This window comes from Notolabrus celidotus, chromosome 6 (genome assembly GCF_009762535.1).
Source record: "Notolabrus celidotus isolate fNotCel1 chromosome 6, fNotCel1.pri, whole genome shotgun sequence".
NCBI lineage: Eukaryota > Metazoa > Chordata > Actinopteri > Labriformes > Labridae > Notolabrus > Notolabrus celidotus.
This window is the reverse complement of record NC_048277.1, coordinates 20,670,906-20,688,847: the sequence shown is the minus strand read 5'-3', so window position 1 is coordinate 20,688,847 and position 17,942 is coordinate 20,670,906. Positions and strand designations below refer to the sequence as shown.

General features: G+C 39.6%; 1 long non-coding RNA gene across 2 annotated transcripts in view; it reads left to right on the top strand.

The window, feature by feature from the left end:
* The window catches only part of LOC117814333, a 45,160-nt gene extending 36,056 nt beyond the window's left edge, over nucleotides 1-9,104 (top strand). For both annotated transcript variants that reach the window (XR_004631559.1, XR_004631560.1), the window contains 2 exons: nucleotides 8,326-8,402; nucleotides 8,989-9,104. This is a non-coding gene — a long non-coding RNA (uncharacterized LOC117814333). The remainder of the gene's footprint in view (nucleotides 1-8,325; nucleotides 8,403-8,988) is intronic.
* The last annotated feature ends 8,838 nt before the right edge of the window (nucleotides 9,105-17,942 follow it).

Genomic DNA, 17,942 nt, shown 5'->3' with positions numbered 1-17,942 from the left:
GGAAGATAAATGGGGACACTGAAATGTATTTAATGAGGATGAAATCGCCTTTTCCCATAAGGATATACTCATGCTTAATGAGTTTTACCCCTCTACCCTTAGAGAAGATTTACTGGACTATTCTCACAAACTTGTGAATTTGTAAGAATTAGTTATGTCAGGCATGGCAGTGAGACAAGTTACTTTTCAAAATGATGGTGATACAGGAAAAATGTAGTTAATGATTAGTCTTGCAGTTTAACAGTCCTGAGGAAAGGGAAGATGATTTACAAAGCACCAATCTCTTAAGAGAATACACCTGTGATCAAGAGCTATTAAAAAGCTTTATTTGTCAGGGAGACAGATTTTTGAATACCTATAGATGGAGACGTTAAAAAACGACAAATTTATTCAACTCAAACTTTATTTGTAGAGCACGTTTAAAACAACCGGGGTTGACCAAAGTGCTGTACAGTTCAAAAGCAGCACAAATGACAAACATAACATACACTACAATACTAAAATACAATACTACAATATGTAAACACAGTGCAAATATATAATAACATAAGATAGAATAAAAAAAAAAAATTTAATTAAGATTATGCTAGATGTCCACTCAACCTTGATTAAATGCCAGGGAGGAAAAGTGTGTCTTTAAGGAGGATTTAAAAACCTCAATTGATCCTGCAGAGCGGATATGATGGGGCAGGTTGTTCCAGAGCTGAGGGGCAGCCGCCACAAAGGTTCGGTCATCTCTGGTTTTGGGGTGACCACTAACAACTGACCACATGATCTCAATGTCCTGGCAGGGACATGATACTGGAGAAGCTCAGTCAGGTACTGGGGAGCTAGGCAATTAAGAGCTTAGTCGATTAAGACATTTCTCAGTAGATTAAAATTCTATTTTAATACAAACTAGCCAACTAGTCCAGTCAGAAAATAATTCAGAAAGCAGTGAAAATTGAGCACAATTTATGTAACACGGCTTAACATGGGATTAAGAGTCTGTGGGTAAACACTGTCATGCTGGTTTGCTGTTTGTGCTTAACAATAGCAGAGCTAGCCCAACCAGCCTTTAATCCTCAGTTTAACGTCCAAATGCCTATGCTAGTTGAGTTCTAGGTTAACGAGAGACGGCCTTTATACAGTTAAATCTCCATGCTCTAATCAGAATACTGCCAAACTACACCATGCTACAAGATGCTATCTTTCATCTGTGCTTGTTTACATCTGGATGATAGAGCATTAGAGCTTTATGGCCATTATCTGTACAGCCTTGGTTAGTGGTGGGTGGTTGCACAGTGCACTACATCTGAGACACAACATATGACCAGCTTTTCAGGCCTAAAAAAAAAGTAAATCTGATGACGATGTTAAATCATTTAGTTGACTGAACATGTTCCTCCCTACTTACTAATATTTTACCTCTCACTTTCTTATGTATTCAATATCATCTTTTCTCACCAGCCTTATCATATCTATCTCATAGCACTACTAAACATCCTGAGGGTAAGGCTATCATTCTGCTGCTCTCTCTTTTTCAGTAACATAAATCCTCTTCTTTCTGTAGTACAGTCAAGCTGCTGTTTTTGTCGTCTCTCCTCTTCCTCATCACCGCCCAGGTGTAGATTCATCAGCTTTATTGTTTCATCACTTATCCTCCTCAGATGAAGTCATCAGCCACAGAGTGTGTACTTTGTGTGAGCTTTATCCTCTAGCTGTTGTCGAGTTACCACTCAATAGCAGTGTTCCTTATTCACTAATTATCAGATCTTTCAATCAACACTTGCAGTATATTTACCTCTCTTACTTGTGTCTCATGATTGAACTGACCTCATCACAGATTTTTTTGTGGTCCTATTCATTGGATGTCCTATTCACTAGTCTCTTCTTGAGGTTAGGATTCAGCAGATTCAAATTCATCTTTGCATATTTTCTGTGACTTGACAATTTCCCAGATTACTGCAGATATGACCATTCGCCCTATTTCTCTATGTCTTGATGTGTATATCCCAATATTCAAAATATTTGACCCCCTTAGGTCTGATAAGTGGTATGACCACATATAATAGGGATGCACCGATCTGATCCTGGTATCTGATATTGGCCAGATATTGACTCAAGAAGCTAGATCGGATATTGGTGACTAAGGGCCGATATATAGTGCCAATCCATATGGCAGATATATTCATCTCAGTTCTATCCTTTTCTGTGTTTACAACAGCCATGTGTGTCTCCTACGTCATCAGCACTACCCGGTCTGTGCATTTTTGTCTGTCGGGGCATGATTGTAGATAGCTACAGAGGCTCTGCAGTTTAGTGCTGTCACGCTTCTTTTGCTAACAACTCCGCTGGAAAGTTGCAACATGTTCAGCGGTAATGTTTCAACTGATGGCAGTTGCGCTGAAAAATATAATGGAAGCCCAAAGGAAGAAGTTTACGTCAGCTGTAGCGTACTGCAAAGAAGGAAGAAACCTTCTATTACTGGATTCAAAGTGTGAAAAAATGGACAGGTTTTATATTTAATTGTTCCAGATCCTTGAAATAAAGGGATTCCTACCTCTGGTTCAGCACTTGGAACCCAGGTACAGTTCACCATCATGTAAATAATGTTTCTGACACTGCTCCGCTTGAACTCCAGCCTACCTGAACTTGTCGGCTCGTATGCATTATTTTGTGTCATAATTCTGATTTTAATTGTTTCCCGCACACAAATGATACCGGGGCGGGGTGCCGAAGTTATATTTCCAACCGCCTAAGTACAATCACAGACCAAACTGCTGGTACACATTTATAATCTCTTGAATAATGTTACTGTCAGTTCAAAAATGTTCATTTATTTTGGTTTACAAAATCCGAAAAGCCTGAAGTTGCCAAAACATGATTCTTAGTTTTATCCTCACATTAAGGAATAGAGATTGTTATATCAATACCCGGATTGTATCGGCTCAGTATCCGTATCGGCAGATACCAAAGCCCAGGTATCAGTATAGGTATCGGTATCAGTATCGGGAACTTAAAGAGTGGCATTGGTGCATCCCTAATATATATATATATATATATATATATATATATATATATATATATGTATAGTTCTATGTCATAATTTAAGCAGAATTCATCAAGGAGTCTACTTGTGTGTTCGACTGTGCCAATATTTCCAAATACAGCCATGTATAGCTAGCTTATGTAAAACAGGTGCATGGCTTGTGCTCATGGATGCAAGTTTGTACATTAGCTACAATAAAGTTCAATAAGCAAAAGTTTGGACCAGAATTTGGTTGTGCTATTCTAGTAGCAGCTAATGCAGCCATGACTCCCTACCCCACAGCACAAAAAAAAGCACATTGTTCTAGTTTTCACCCTCCTCTCAGTATATTTTTAGCCTGGTATCACCATAACCTTATTCTTTAGGGTACATTGACCGCGTTTGATGCATAAAATTTGCTATAACTTGTGTTTAATGTCATGTCCTGGCACCTCATGTCATCTACATAGTGACAGGATAAGAATCTGTCATCTGCGGAGGTGACTAAATCAAATGTGCACTGGCCCAGAAACAAGACTGTCACACTCCGATGAGCTGCATGTGTGACTAAAATGTGCTAATAGTGTCAGGCTTTTAGTACAATGTCTCCAACATAGATCTGAAAGAGAGTGATGGCATTATGTAAGACTGATGTTTTAATGTATCAGGGAGGAATACATCCACATACTCTGATTTATGCTATCTGAGCAGCACTGTAAAAATGACATGGTCCTTCATATCACTTACCAAAAACCTGGTGAACAGAGCTGAACCTGTGTCACTAAAATACCTTCATAACTGAGCTGCTAATGGACATTAAGAGTTGGTATTGAAATGTTACTTGTAATAGTACTCACCTGCAGAACTTTCAGAGGGTGTATATAGTTTGATTTATATAGATTCACCATCTTACATTTCATAAACTTGAATTTAGTTTTTATCCTGTTTTACCATTTTTGGTGAAGTAAAGACTTAAAGTAAACATATGACTTGTTTACAGTCAGAAGGTAAACATTTTTGCTGCCATGAATTTTCTGAGCAGGACTTCATTAGTAGAAGCAACCGCACTATAAAGATTTAACTTAGTTTGTGATTCAAACACCCTAAAGGCTGATTTATACTTCTGCGTTGAATCGACGGCAGTCTACGCCGGGGGTCCGCGTTCCTACGCAGAGGCATACGCATGTAGCTGACGTGCACCTCCTCCAAAATGTAACTACGCGTAGAATCGACGTGGACCGCAGGCCCTGTGATTGGTCCGTTTGGTGGCATTGTGTTTCCTGCATTTACAGCACTTCCGGGATCCCGGACATCAGCCGCAAAACGGCCGTGTATTTCATCTCGCATCATCTTTCATTTCCATCGCTGTGGAAAAGTAAACGGAGATCATAGCGGGGCAGGAAGGAGGCAACCGGCTATCAGGAAGCCGCACTGCCCTCATGCGTTTCGGTGTAGAATTGCTGCGTGACATACACATTGACGCACAAGTATGTGGGTTTCATGTCAGCGTCAGCCCCTGCTGTGTAGGGGCGACACAGAAGTATAAATCAGCCTGAAGTCACAGATCCCTAAAAAGTAAAGACTCAAACACTGTAAAGAATTCAACTTATCTTTGGCAAACCAAACATTTCTTTTTGATAATGTAGGCTGAATTTTGCACGAAGTAAGAGTTAAAAGGTCAGAAAATAAGTCAGAGCATGGATTTTAAAGAGCTTGTTGTCCTGTAAGTTTTTCAACTCAAAGTCAAATATGATTCTATGTTCTTCACAAATCAAAACCCTTAACCTCTGGTGCATGACCGAGACACTGTTAAGGAGCTGATGAAAGACTTGCTGGCAGCATTTGTTGAACTTGACTAACATTTACTCCAGTAGTGCAGTTCAGTACAATCACATACTTTGGTCTTTTAGTAATCCACTACATTTTGAGGCAAAAGCTGCACTTTTAACCCCAGTACATATGACAGATATCATCGCTTTTCAGTCAGAGTCCACAGTTTAAACACAGAATCAATTTCGGATACGTGAAATTCCTTTCAATTGTACCATCTCACCCCACAACTTTCTATCAATAATAAAACAAACAAACAAAAATAAAAATCTATGAAAAATGTAACCGTCTATTCCCTTTGTAGTGGGTCATTTTACTTAGTGAGTTCTTCAAACATCAGAATATGTTTCTGATAAGACTCTTACGTTGATATATTTTCGATGCGCAATCATTAGAACTAGGGATGTAACAATGCAATCTACTTTTGAGCTATACATTTCAAGATTCTAGGTTAATGGTACAATTCTCTCATGATACAATCTTCTAATTTTATAAAGAAATTAGACTGAAGTCAAACCATCAACATATATTGTTTTATTTCAATCCTCTGATTAAGTGCTAAATATATACTTATGTTTTCCTTATAGATTTAAGTAATGCTTTAGTTTTGAGTTTGTATAATATCTGAAAAAATAATGCATATTTTTTTCTTTACAAAAAGTGACATAGATAATATTTTATAATAATACCCTTTTCTATAAAAAAAATACTGTATGGAAATAAAAAATATCAGTGTAAATGTCTCTTGAAATAAACATATTCATAGTACAAGCAAGGAATATCTCTTTAGATAAACAGGGGCAGCCTGTGCCTCAGGTTGAAGCCCAGCAAGCTTTTCACCAACTTTTTTAAAGAGTTGTGCCATAACAACTGTCCTCAACATGTGAACCTTTTTTCTCTAAGCTATATTTTTGGGCTTTTATGCCTTTATTCAGAGAGTATAGACAGCTTATAGAGCAGGAAACCAAGTTAGAGAGTGGGAAGAGACATGCGGGAAAGGGCCCACAAGGTGGAATTGAAAGTGTACAGTGGCTGTAGTCCTACTTGATGACGATAGCTACTGTACGCGGAGCAGGCAACTTAACCACTAGGCCAAAATGACGTCCCCAACATGTGAACCTTTCACTCGGATCCTTAAAACAACACTGAACTTTGTAATCTTTATGGCTCTTGCACTTGAACGGAGGGTAATTTAAATCTGCTTCTCAACATGTCATTGAGTAGATGTTAAATATGTTTTTCAGTGTGAGGAACTTCTCAGCGTGGCACCATTTTACATGCTGCACCATGTTGGCTGTAGTATTGGTTTCATTGATCACTTAGAGACTTTACAAAGTTTATTTCTTCATTTGCTTCCACCATGTCTGTTCTGCTATAGAGGCAAGACACAGAAGGACGTCAAAAGCAGATAGAGCCCTCTGCTGTTTAAGAAAAAGAGCATTGCAATATATTTTCTGTCTCATCAATGAGAATAATCCCTAATGTGTAATGATTTTTAATTGTATTGCGAGTATCCCTGTTTCTCAGTAGACAACATGTGGTGTCGAAACTTGGCTTGTGCGCCTCATGCTTACCCAGTGTGTCACGTATCATCCTCTCGCTTTACCTCTTCTATCTACAAGATCACATAAAAGGAGAAGAATAATTAAAGTTCTCTCCCTCCTCTGTTGTATTTCTTAAGCTACTTGATGAAGTTGGCAGAGCTGTGTGGTAGGGTGATGTAGTGCATGGTATGATGAGATTAGGCATGAGTGAAGAGGCGAGGTCAGAACCAGATCACTGTATGCAATGATCTCAGTTACATCCACCGTCAGCATGGGAGTGTGGGTTGGAAGCTCACCTAGTGTGTGATTGTGTGTGCGCATGTGCATGTTTGAGAGCTAAAGAGAGTGTGTGGGGGTAGAGAGAGTGAGAGAGAGAGAGAGATGGAGAGAGACTGCTGTATGTTGCAATCTCCCCTGTGGGCTAATAGATTCGAGATGACATGCTCTCCGCTTCCGAAGCTGAATGTTCACTGAACTTTCTGGCAAAAGAGGCTGCCACTAAAGAGGGTTCAACCAGAGGTTAATATAAACAAACAGCAGAAAATGGAGAGCTAGGGATTATTAAATACAGGGATGACTGACAAATCCCTCATTGCTATTAGCCCTTGGCCTCAACCCATGTCCCCTTGCCAAAAATACTGTATCTTCCCATTGTTGTCTCGATGACCCCTCTGGTAGGTTTTAATTTCTCAGGGCAGACACTCCTTCATCTTGATTGTGAAGTGACACAAACCATACCGTTGAAAAAAATCCAATAAATACCAGTTCAACTGTTGCTTAGACAATCACATATTTTAAAAATCATTGCTACTTTTGTAATCCTGTTCTTGAAATTCAATAAAGTGTAGTATTATGACTCTATAGTTTTAAATGCAACTACAATGCTGCAGCATTCTTTTACTAGAAAGCAACTGTGTTCTGACACTTGTTTCCCCCCATAACAATGAAATGAAGGCAAAAGGAGGATTTAAGATGCTATCATACTGTTTTAGTTTTAAGGTGCTCAAATTGTATCCTGCCCTCTAGTGGTTGTTTCTATGTATTGCTCACACTGTCAGGCTGCATGTATCTCTGAATAAAGCCTCATTATCTGACTGATGAGTCACATTTTCAGCATCTTATGAACATATTCATGCAAAAATATATGATCATGGTTGTAAATATTTCCCAATCAAGTTCAAATACATCATCCTTCATAGCAGAGCAGAGAAACTGCAGCACATTGCAGAGAGCCCATTTAGTGACGGTGTGAGCTGTCCCTGCTGGGATACTGAAATTTATCACTGCCAGCACTAATGTGCAAATGTAGTGATGGTAGCCGCGCATTGTTAACGGTGATTGTCATCTAATTAAATCGCAGCTCGTCACATGAGATGCTTTTAATGGCGAGATAAGCGCAGGGAGTCCACTGAAGCATTCTCAGGATCAATAAGGAAGCTACAGTCTGAAGTATGAACTGTTTCAGGGTTACTCAGGCCGGCTGAATTAATTAGATGTGTGTTCTCATATCCCCACCAAAACTTTATTTTTGACTAAGCTGCATTTTGTTGGGTGTGTGACACTTTTAGGAACTGTGTTTAATTTTATTTCCTGCTGTATAACTTCATAAAGGAGATGAATGTCATCGTTCCTACATGTGTGTTCACTAATACTGCTAAAATCTGACATTTTACTCTGTACATGATATTTTGGTGATTCCTTATTTAATTTGGGGGGGTTATTTATACCCTCTTGTCAATTTTGGCCCACTTATTTTTTTTTTCAGCAGCTTTATAAATCACATCCATCTACCAGCTCTGGGAAAAGCTTTTCTGTCACTGCGGGGGGCCTCAGCCACAGACTGATGTCTGCCCTATATGTAATACTGTGATTTCAATCAGCAGGTCCTAGACAGGTAAAACCAAATTGCTTTTTTGACTTTTCTCTGCTTTTTGGGGCCAGACAAAAGAGCTCAACTCTGAAGTCAACTAAATGCCTGGCAGCACTCTTCAGACACAGTGTGAGAAGAGCCCCATAGGGTAAGTGCTGTGTGGTTTGTTTCAGTCTTTGTTGAAACCCCCCCCAAAAAAATCACTACCAATAAAATATTAATGGTGGGCATATCGATTGTGTGGTATTAATTTATCGATTATCACACGCTACTCATTTGAGGATAGATTACTCTAACAAAATATCGATACTAATTTGTAAATGTGAAATAGAAGTGCATGTGTCACATAGACTGTATAAAATATGGACGTAGTATCCGTGACGTCACCCATCTGTTCCTGAGCGCTGTTTTGAAGCCAATCGACGGCGGCAGCCATATTGGAAATGCGGAACTCAACCAGGTAGAGTGTGACATAAAGGGGCGGAGTTTGAGCCTCCTAGCCAACAGCTATGGGGTCCGGTTGGGAGTCAAGTCAGTCATGTCCTTATTTGGGAAAAAACTTGTAATCTTAATATCTTCTAAACCGTCGCGTTAGAAAAAAAATCACCCCCTACGGTGTGTGCCAATGGAGAGATTAGCTAGGAAGAGCCAAGCCGTCTTTTGAACCAGGCTGTAAACATGTTATTAATGCTGCAAAGATCGTCTTTTTTGAATTGGTGTGTATGTGATTTCAGGTGGTTCTGCAGCCAGCGTCAAGCGGATTCTCAATGAACTGCAGTTTATAACACTTCCCTATGGGCTTCATAGTTTGAGACCGGAGTTTGCCGCTTGATGTGTCACTTCTGATTCATATAGCTTACTTACTCCAAAGTTTTGTAACATCATGATCAAAGTGTCATTTTAACAGCAGTCATGGTGAAGAGGCAGTTTTAAGCTTTCCACTCAGACAAGTTAAATAGAGGATGTTATTATGTATCATTTAGGTGTTTTCTAAATGTATTGCATTGTTTAAAAAAAGGCCACCAAATGATGTGCATATTAAAGTTGCTAAATGAACAGAGTTGGTCTTTCAAGCGTTTCATTTTATTTTTTAAAAAAAGCCCTGAAAGTATCGGTATTGGTATCAGGTATGGAATAATATGCCAAAAGTAATCAGTATAGTATCGAATCATAAAAGTGTAAATCGCCCAGCACTATAAAACTAAGCATTTTCAAAAAATTCTTAGGTCAGCATTGAGTATGTGCTGATATCTCAAAAAGTGTATGGCCAACCAAAACACATGACACAAATCCCTCCCACTCTTAATTGCCATTTTACACTATTGCTCTCATTATATGCATGTCATTGCTTTAATAAGCTGAAACATTACATGCTCTTTTTGGATGCAGACTCTCTCATTTAACAGCATGTGATCTGTTTAGATGTGGCTAAAACTGTGGAGATAATATGGCCCATGATGACTCTGGTCTTGGTAGCATTAAGTGAAAGTAAAAACACTCTTAAGTTCAATGAAACAAACTGTACTGTAATTACACCAGTCAGTAAACACAGAGGGACTTAAGTGGGAAAACTGAGGGTAAGGGTGTCAGTCCAAGCATGCTGAAGCACAGTCCTTCTGAAGACATGTGACTGTGACTGTGTGGACCCCGGGGTCCCTCACAGACTGAGCCTTGTGACAGTAGAGCAAGCCAGGGGCTCAACTCAGGGGCTCCGCTCAGGCCACCTAACTGGGAGTCAAATCAGAGGCGCTCAGTTGGCACCTCATGCCTGACTGGCCCATGATCCTGAGGGGCGAGACCCATGTCTGGGTCATGTACAGTCCTGTGACCCACTACCAAGTGATGGGAGGGTGACAGTCATGTTCTTATGAAGCAGCAGCTACTTCACCTTCAAACAGTAGTTCAGCTGTTAGCAGTGCTAACATATCGTCCAATCAGAAGAGATTAAATACATGACTTATTGTCATTTCAGTAGACTACTTGTTTACTCACACTTTAAAAAAATATTCCCAGTAACTTTGTGTGACTGTTATTTCTTTCTTAAATAAATTGATCTACTAAATAGTAAACATATTAAGTGTGTTCTAAAAATCTATCACATCTCTGTTGACTCTATAGCAGTCTATGCATACATGTGAACACCTCACTTTGTGGTTGGGAAGTATTTATTTCTCATCTCAACTTTAAACCCTGGCGCTAAAGTTCTCATAAACCTAATTTTAAACATTTGCTGTGTTATCTGAGCCATATTCATCACATCTGACATCTGAGTCTCTGGGTATGAAAGGAGCACACTGTGGACCGCAAAGTGGCGAAGGGCCACTCCGGAGCACATCACCTGCTCTCTGAGTCGTTTTCACCCTCCTCCTCCTCACAGCAGTGAGGCTCCACTGGGCCTGGTCACTGCACTGCTCTGCTCTGTGAGCAAGCCCCAACGCTTCCCCTCCCCCACTTTGCCCTCTCAATGGCCTTTACACTTCAGTGTCACTCATCTGCTCACCTACAACGCTGCACTGCAACGACATGTCTCTTTAGGTCAATGAATAATCCCGTGTCATAGTCGTACATCCTCATTTTTTCAGCATAATGCAGTTGTGTTGTAGTTTAGTTCTGACTGCATTCATATGAGATGGAACACAGTGCCTCCCTCTCATAGTGTATATTTAGATATCTAGCACTGGCGTGACAACATTAGTATTTAATTTTGACACACAGAAGCAGCACTGCGGAATCTTGTAGTAGTGGGGATAATTTAGCTGCTATATAAAAAAAGTTAGTGCGCCTCCTTAGAGTAATTTGAAAGACACAGTGAAACTGTGCTCTCTCCCTGTGGCGTTGGGGTCTATTAGCTCACCGACATGCTACACAGTATGTCATTTGAGTCTGTTACAGTGGCAAACTGCCATCGTTACCCCTGTGCCTTGTTGTGCAGCCTGACCAATTACTTTGATCCTTAAGAGACATGACATTTGTAGGTTTTGCACTCTGAAATGACTGCACATGTTAAAAGATGCATCAGTGCCTTTTCCCTTGCAAATAATTTATAGCCCTCTACCCCCAGGGTTTACTCTTTGAACTTAAAGGTACAAGCTTTAAATACAGTCGTTACGGCTCAGCTTTTAAAAATGTCACATTGACAATTTGTTTCAACAAATTGACTAATTGTTTCTTTGTTGTTGGAAGAAAAAATAAACACTACAGTTATCGACCAAAACGTGAAAATATCAGTGTTTTTACACATCAGCAGATGTTCATCCACATGATATTTAATAGCAGTTGAAAAATGTTGCTCTTCAAGTAACCTGACAAAATATTGAACCAAAACATCTTACTTGGGATGTTACAAATCTACAGCCCATGTACTGAGTAGAAACCACAGTGTTATGCAAATCTCTTTTCTGATGCATGGACAGCCTGCATATTTTTCACCTTGTTTTATCCGCCTAACTGGTAATGGGTGATATGATGTATTGCATGTCATGTTTGCATTACTACGTATACTGAAAGCCTCAGGTTTAGACCGATTTTATGCTTATTCAGCCATTTGAATTGTTACCTTTCAAATCCAAATTTGCAGTGATAGATGGGTGGAAATGCAAAGACTACAGCTGCCTTGCATATGCTTATCAAGAATGTATTTATTTATTTATTTGTTGCTCATTCATTCATTCATTTTTGTGTTGATAAAAAAAAAAAAAAAATCCAGAAAAGTGCAGCAAACATATCTCTGCAGAACTGATCAAACACATTTCATGGACATAATATTATCCTATATTATTCAATTTTTGATCAGTTTAAAATTCACCACGCTGGATTAAGAACCAGATGACACATACTAGTTAAGACTTTGGCTCTGTCATTTTAAAGAGCCTGCTTTCTACCTATGGTTCTGTATTTCATGAAAAGTATTTATATTTTATTGCATCTTTGGACACTATACATGTGTGAATTGTAACATTTTTTTTAACGATAGACAAAGACACACAATTACAATTCAATAAATTCTAAGGAAAAAAATTTATTGTCACAAATTTAAGCCTTATGAAGCATTTTAACTCCTCATTATGATTTCAATACACTCAGGTTAGTTTCCCCTTCCATGTACCTGACCACTAACTTGTTTTGACTGACTTATAGACCAGAGCTAATATTCTTTAAGCGTCTCTCCCTCTCTGCAGCTGCTGGCTGTCATCATATAGCCGATTATACTCATAGAAAATCGGGGGGTGGGTGAGTGGGTGGGAGGCTGGTTGCCTACCCAGTCCTTTTCCCTAATTCCCTTGCTGTGTACATGTGTTACCTCCATGGCAATTTGTCAAACACAACACTGCATGCTTGAAGAAACAAGTGCCCCCTGGTGGTGATGTAATGGACCAGAAAAAATAGATTTTGATTGTTGAAATTGGATGTACAACCAGCCAAGGGCACTCTCCGTCCATTTGAGCATTAATTTGCTCAGAAAGAAACAACTTGTAAAGCCATTCATACAAGCCTCTAACAATGTAATGTGTTATGATGATGTTTTGTGTGTGGCTGCTAGATTGAGAAAAGATGAGTGTTCTCATTTGCAGAGTTGTTATAGAGACATGGAGCCCAGAGATTTGTTACACAGTCATACTCGTTTTATTTTTGGGGAAGTAATCTGAAAAATTCAGACCCTCTTCAGTCTCAGACGCACAGTGTTGTGAAGTTTAGCATGGATGACTAACCCCCTGCCTCTCGCGTACACATACAAACACACAAACAAACAAACAAATAAAGAAGCCACATGAGGGAGCATCCAGCCAGATGGTTTTTAGCCTTTGTTTTTCAGAGGGGAGGTCACTGAATGAAAGGGAGCCAGAGCAGGGCATTTAATCCCATCAGCAGAACTGCATTCCCATAATGAGAAATTAATAACATGAGCATGCTTTCAGATTTAACAGAGCAGTTAGGACCATTAGATCGTTTTCATTGCTGGCATTAGGGCAGAGGATCAGTTTTTTTCCCTGTATAATCCAACAAAGTAGGTCAGTGTCTATTGAGTATTAGTGCTGTGGCTGTGATCCTGTTGTTTCAGCTCCAGGGCATGGAATTAACCTCAGAGACAGCTAAACTGGATAGGGCAAAGGTTTTTGGAAGGGTAGGTTGGGGGTAGGACTTCAGGCACCCCTGGACATGGGTGTAAACTGTGGAAGGCACCTCCTCACCTCTAACAGGTCCTGACACTCAGCTCCTGCTTATTCCAAGATCCTGGAAAACTGTCTGCTCCCCTCCAGCATCAACTTCGGACCCTGTTAGTGTACTCTCCCAGTGACCCTTCCTCACTTTAGATCTGGCTCTACACTAACCCGAACAGCTCCACAGACTACTTGTTTGATGTGATACATGCTCTGTTTATAAAAAGAATAAAATTAAGATATAGTCAGGAAAAAAAAAGAATGCTTTTGCTCTCCAAACATCCGTCTGTAACATCGCAAAAAGAAAGAGTTAAGATGTGAAAATCAACTACATACTGGATCTGTCAAATAAAAAAACCAGCAGTTTTAGTGGCTCAAATATGCACAGATGAATTGTGTGCATCAAGCAAGCATGGCCCATGCATTATTTAAAACTTGCATCACTTGAAGGAGCATCTAACAGCTCAGTGATCCCGTCCACAGCTGCCCAGTGAGTAATAATCAGTGAACAAGCAGAAGGCCCGTTTAAGATCAGTGTCCTTAATAACCACACCCAAGACCTCACACCCAATGAGATGATGAGGGGGGAGTCACAGATCATGCCGGATTAGTGCAGCTTGTTTTGCTGCGGTGGTTGAAGCCCCCACTCTGCACACACACACACATACACACACTACTTGTCACTGCTGCCCTCTTAATGCGGAAGCAAGTTTATTTTGACAGATAAAGAATGAGTGGCAGGAGAACGCAGCACAGCTCTTGTCATAAACTGTTGTGTTGTGATGAGCGTGTGATGTGACAACAGGAACATGGAGATAAATAATTTTCAGGAGCTATCTTTTTCATTGAAGGCAGAAGTGGCATGGTCAGAGAGGAAGAACAAGATTCAGAGGCTTTAGGGTCACATGTGGTGGGGCTGATGTGGTGCAACACAGGCTAATACTACACCCAGACTTCAAATATATAATCTGCACAGCACATTTGATGGGACTTGATTGAGAGTTTACACAAATGTAAAAGGGAGCATAATGTAAAATTTCAATTTTTTTTTTGTAAGAATACGTGGAATGTTTGTTTTTTAAGACCCAGATAATAAAGTCTCAATTCAATTCAATTCAACTCAACTTTATTTATAGAGCACCTTTCATACATAAAAACATGCAGCCAGAGTGCTTTACAGAATAACAGAGAGACAGAAAACAACAGCAATGGTAAAATTAGAAAAGGCAGGAAAATAAATGAAATACTTAAAAATAAAATAAAGAGGCGCTGGTGGCCTAACGGTCTAAGCGCCCCATGTGTAGAGGCTACAATCCTCGTCGCAGAGGTCGCAGAGGTCGCAGAGGTCGCCGGTTCGAGTCCTGGCCGGTTGACCATTTACTGCATGTCTTCCCCCACTCTCTACTCCCCACACTTCCTGTCTCTCTTTACCTGTCCTATCCAATAAAGACAAAAATGCCCAAAAACATAACTTAAAATACTTCAAAATAAAATAAAATCAATACAGTAAAATTAAGAAAATATGTAATAGTGGAAAGAAAAGTTAAAAATAAGTTAGCGCTAACAAGATCAGATGAACACAAGAAATAAATAAATACTGATAAACTAAATAAGATAAATATATGTTAAAGCAATGATTAAAGTAATAATGGTTAAAATGATAATACAAATAATACAAATAATAATAATAATGATAATAAGTCCTATCATGATTATATATAACACCCTTTTTGGATGAAAATGCAACAAAGCAGTGTCCAGCACTTGCAAACACAGACAAACCCGAAGCCAGTGGTGGCGCCTCTGAAGCAATCTGTGATGCCATTAAAAGTGACAGCAGCTGCTCTGTCTGTCCTTGTGCACAATATCAGTAATTCCCTCTGCCACTCCTTAAAGAGCCAGGTGCCCTTATGCTCTACCTTTGTAAGGGTGCTAAGAGGTAACATGATCACCTGTTTCTTTTTCATGAAGGGGACGAGAAGCAGTGAGGATGGATTTTTAAAAAAACAAACAAATCCTCCTCTATTCTGCTTTGCTCTTTGCACATCCGTGTTACTCGTGCAGTTAGCGTGAGTCCCGGTGATGAATCCACATTGCGGATACCGTGACCTGAATTGCCCTATTGCCGTGATGCAGGCAAAGTTTGCCGGGTTGAATCCCAAGTGAACTGCTTGTTGTTGGTGTGACCTAAATAGGGCAGTTTGGCACATTTACCTCAGTTGGCCCACACAGGCATGAAGAAGGGAAGAGAGTGCAGAGGAGACGAGAGGTTGAGACGGGAGGAGCAGCAGAGGGAGCGAGAGGGAGAGAGAGAGAGAGAGGAGAGAGGGCTTAACAAAGTGTGAGAGCACGCACATGCATACCGTAAGGGAAATGCTGTGGGGGGAGGTAATTTGAGGATAATTTTAACAATGTCGCTTTTTTTGCTCAAAGTATTGCACTGTAATAACCACTCACAGGCATTTCACTTTATCACCCCACTGTAGTCTGAAGCTGAAGGGTGTGCACTATTGTTAAAGGTCTGATCATAATTCATCTGATAGAAGAGGCACCATTGTGTAAGTGCAAAGTATGGATCAATACCACGGCAGGACAAATCACATGTGGTGGTTTCTTTCACAGATCTATAACTGTACATAAACGAGCTTGTGTAATCAGTAATTTTACATGTTGCAGACATCATTTATAGATTACAATGACTGAATGTTTTTTTTTGGGGGGGGGGGTATTTTTGCCTTTCCTGATAGGACAGCTAAACAGAGACAGGAAATGTGGGAAGCAGAGTGTAGGAGGAGACATGCAGCAAAGGGTCGCGGCCTACAGTCAAACCAGCGACCTGTAGCCTCTGTACATGGGGTGCATGTTTAACCTCTAGGCCAAACCAGTGCCACATGATTGTATTTTTAACGTCATTGCAATTACCAGTGCATTAGAACAGTCAAATGAGTTTACATCTTGAGGAGGATTTTAAAGGACAGGTTGGAAAAAAGGATGAAAACCTTGATAAAGAAAGTGAGATGACAACTTTTAGATGTCATGTGCTTTATTTACTCTAAGCAGTATGACATATTATCTGGTTTTTGCTGCCAGTGGTTCAGAAGCAGCCACCTACATTTCTGATGTATAAGAACAATTCAACATTAGTCATAAGTCGTCATTTTGAATAAGAGGAACCAAAACTCCAAAACTTACTAGACTCTTAGTTCATTGGTAATTTCAAGACATTTTGCTAAATGCACTGTCTAATGAGCTTTCATAGAATAGAATAGAGTAGAATAGCATGCAACATACTTGAAAGGTGCAGTCCTCATTAGGTGCCATTTAAAAGAGACAAAAACAATCAAGGTATAAAAAGTAACAAATACAGGACTAATAAAACACCGTCATACACACACAACATACAAATCAAATCACGGAGCAGCAAAGTTCACACTTGAGAGTGAACATAGCATGCAACCAATAAGGTTCTAGTTTTATACAATTCCATGTTCCTTCCTTTTTAGGGTTGCGTTTCTTATTTTGGTAATGGGTAACAAAGGCAACAAGACATAATGTCAAGCTACATCAAAACAAATTGTTCAAATGAGTCCCCCTCTCTTTTTCTAATTATTACGCTTTAAGTAAGGATAATAAAGATTGGGAGAAACATGTGGATAAAGTTAGCGGTTAGGACCAGCAGGGTCTTTATAGATTGACCCGTACAACCGCCTTTTAAAGATTTGTGTGTGAGTTAATTGCTCTGCTGGTTAAGCTCTCTGCAACTAAGGTCAATGACCTCAGCTCCGGATTATCTAACTCTGCACTCTTTGAGAAGTGCAGCAGGTTACTGACAACATCAAGCACCCTAAAAGTAACAACTAAAATAGAAAAAGAAGCTCATCACTCTCATACATGTAAAGCTGCAAAGGAAAACAATATGCAAATATAATATATGAAACAACTTTGTGCAACTTTATCATACTATGAAAAAAGTCATTTCAACTTCTTTAACAAGCCTTTTTCATTAGACTACACAGTATTTACATTTGCTTTTGTCAGTGTCGAGGAATGCATGTGTATTAAGTAGAAGAAGACTCATGAGTGCTGCAAGGAGTTTTTGTAATGACGGTGTTTTTTTGGGGGGGTGTGGGGGGGGGGGGGGGGCAAAGACACATCATAGATCACAAGGTGCTCTTCATCCTGTAGAGGGCAGTGAAGACACATGGCACAGTGTTAGCCTGGGTTCTGTCCTGTCCTCTCACATCATAGAGCACATGTAATGTTCTCCAAGCATGCCATCTCTTACATCAACACACACTTACATGCAGTAGTGACATGTAATAAATGAAACCTTTAGGAGCCACTGATCTGCAGCATAATACTGGCACTGATAATCCTGCTAGGTGGCTGGAAAAAAATCCCAGCTTAAAGTCATTATTTGGTGAATATTTTGTATATAAAAAGGTAGAATTGAAGATGTACAACCTTGTAATGTAAATTCTCATGTTTGTTCGTTGTACAACAAATTAAGGTCTTGATATTGACCCTAA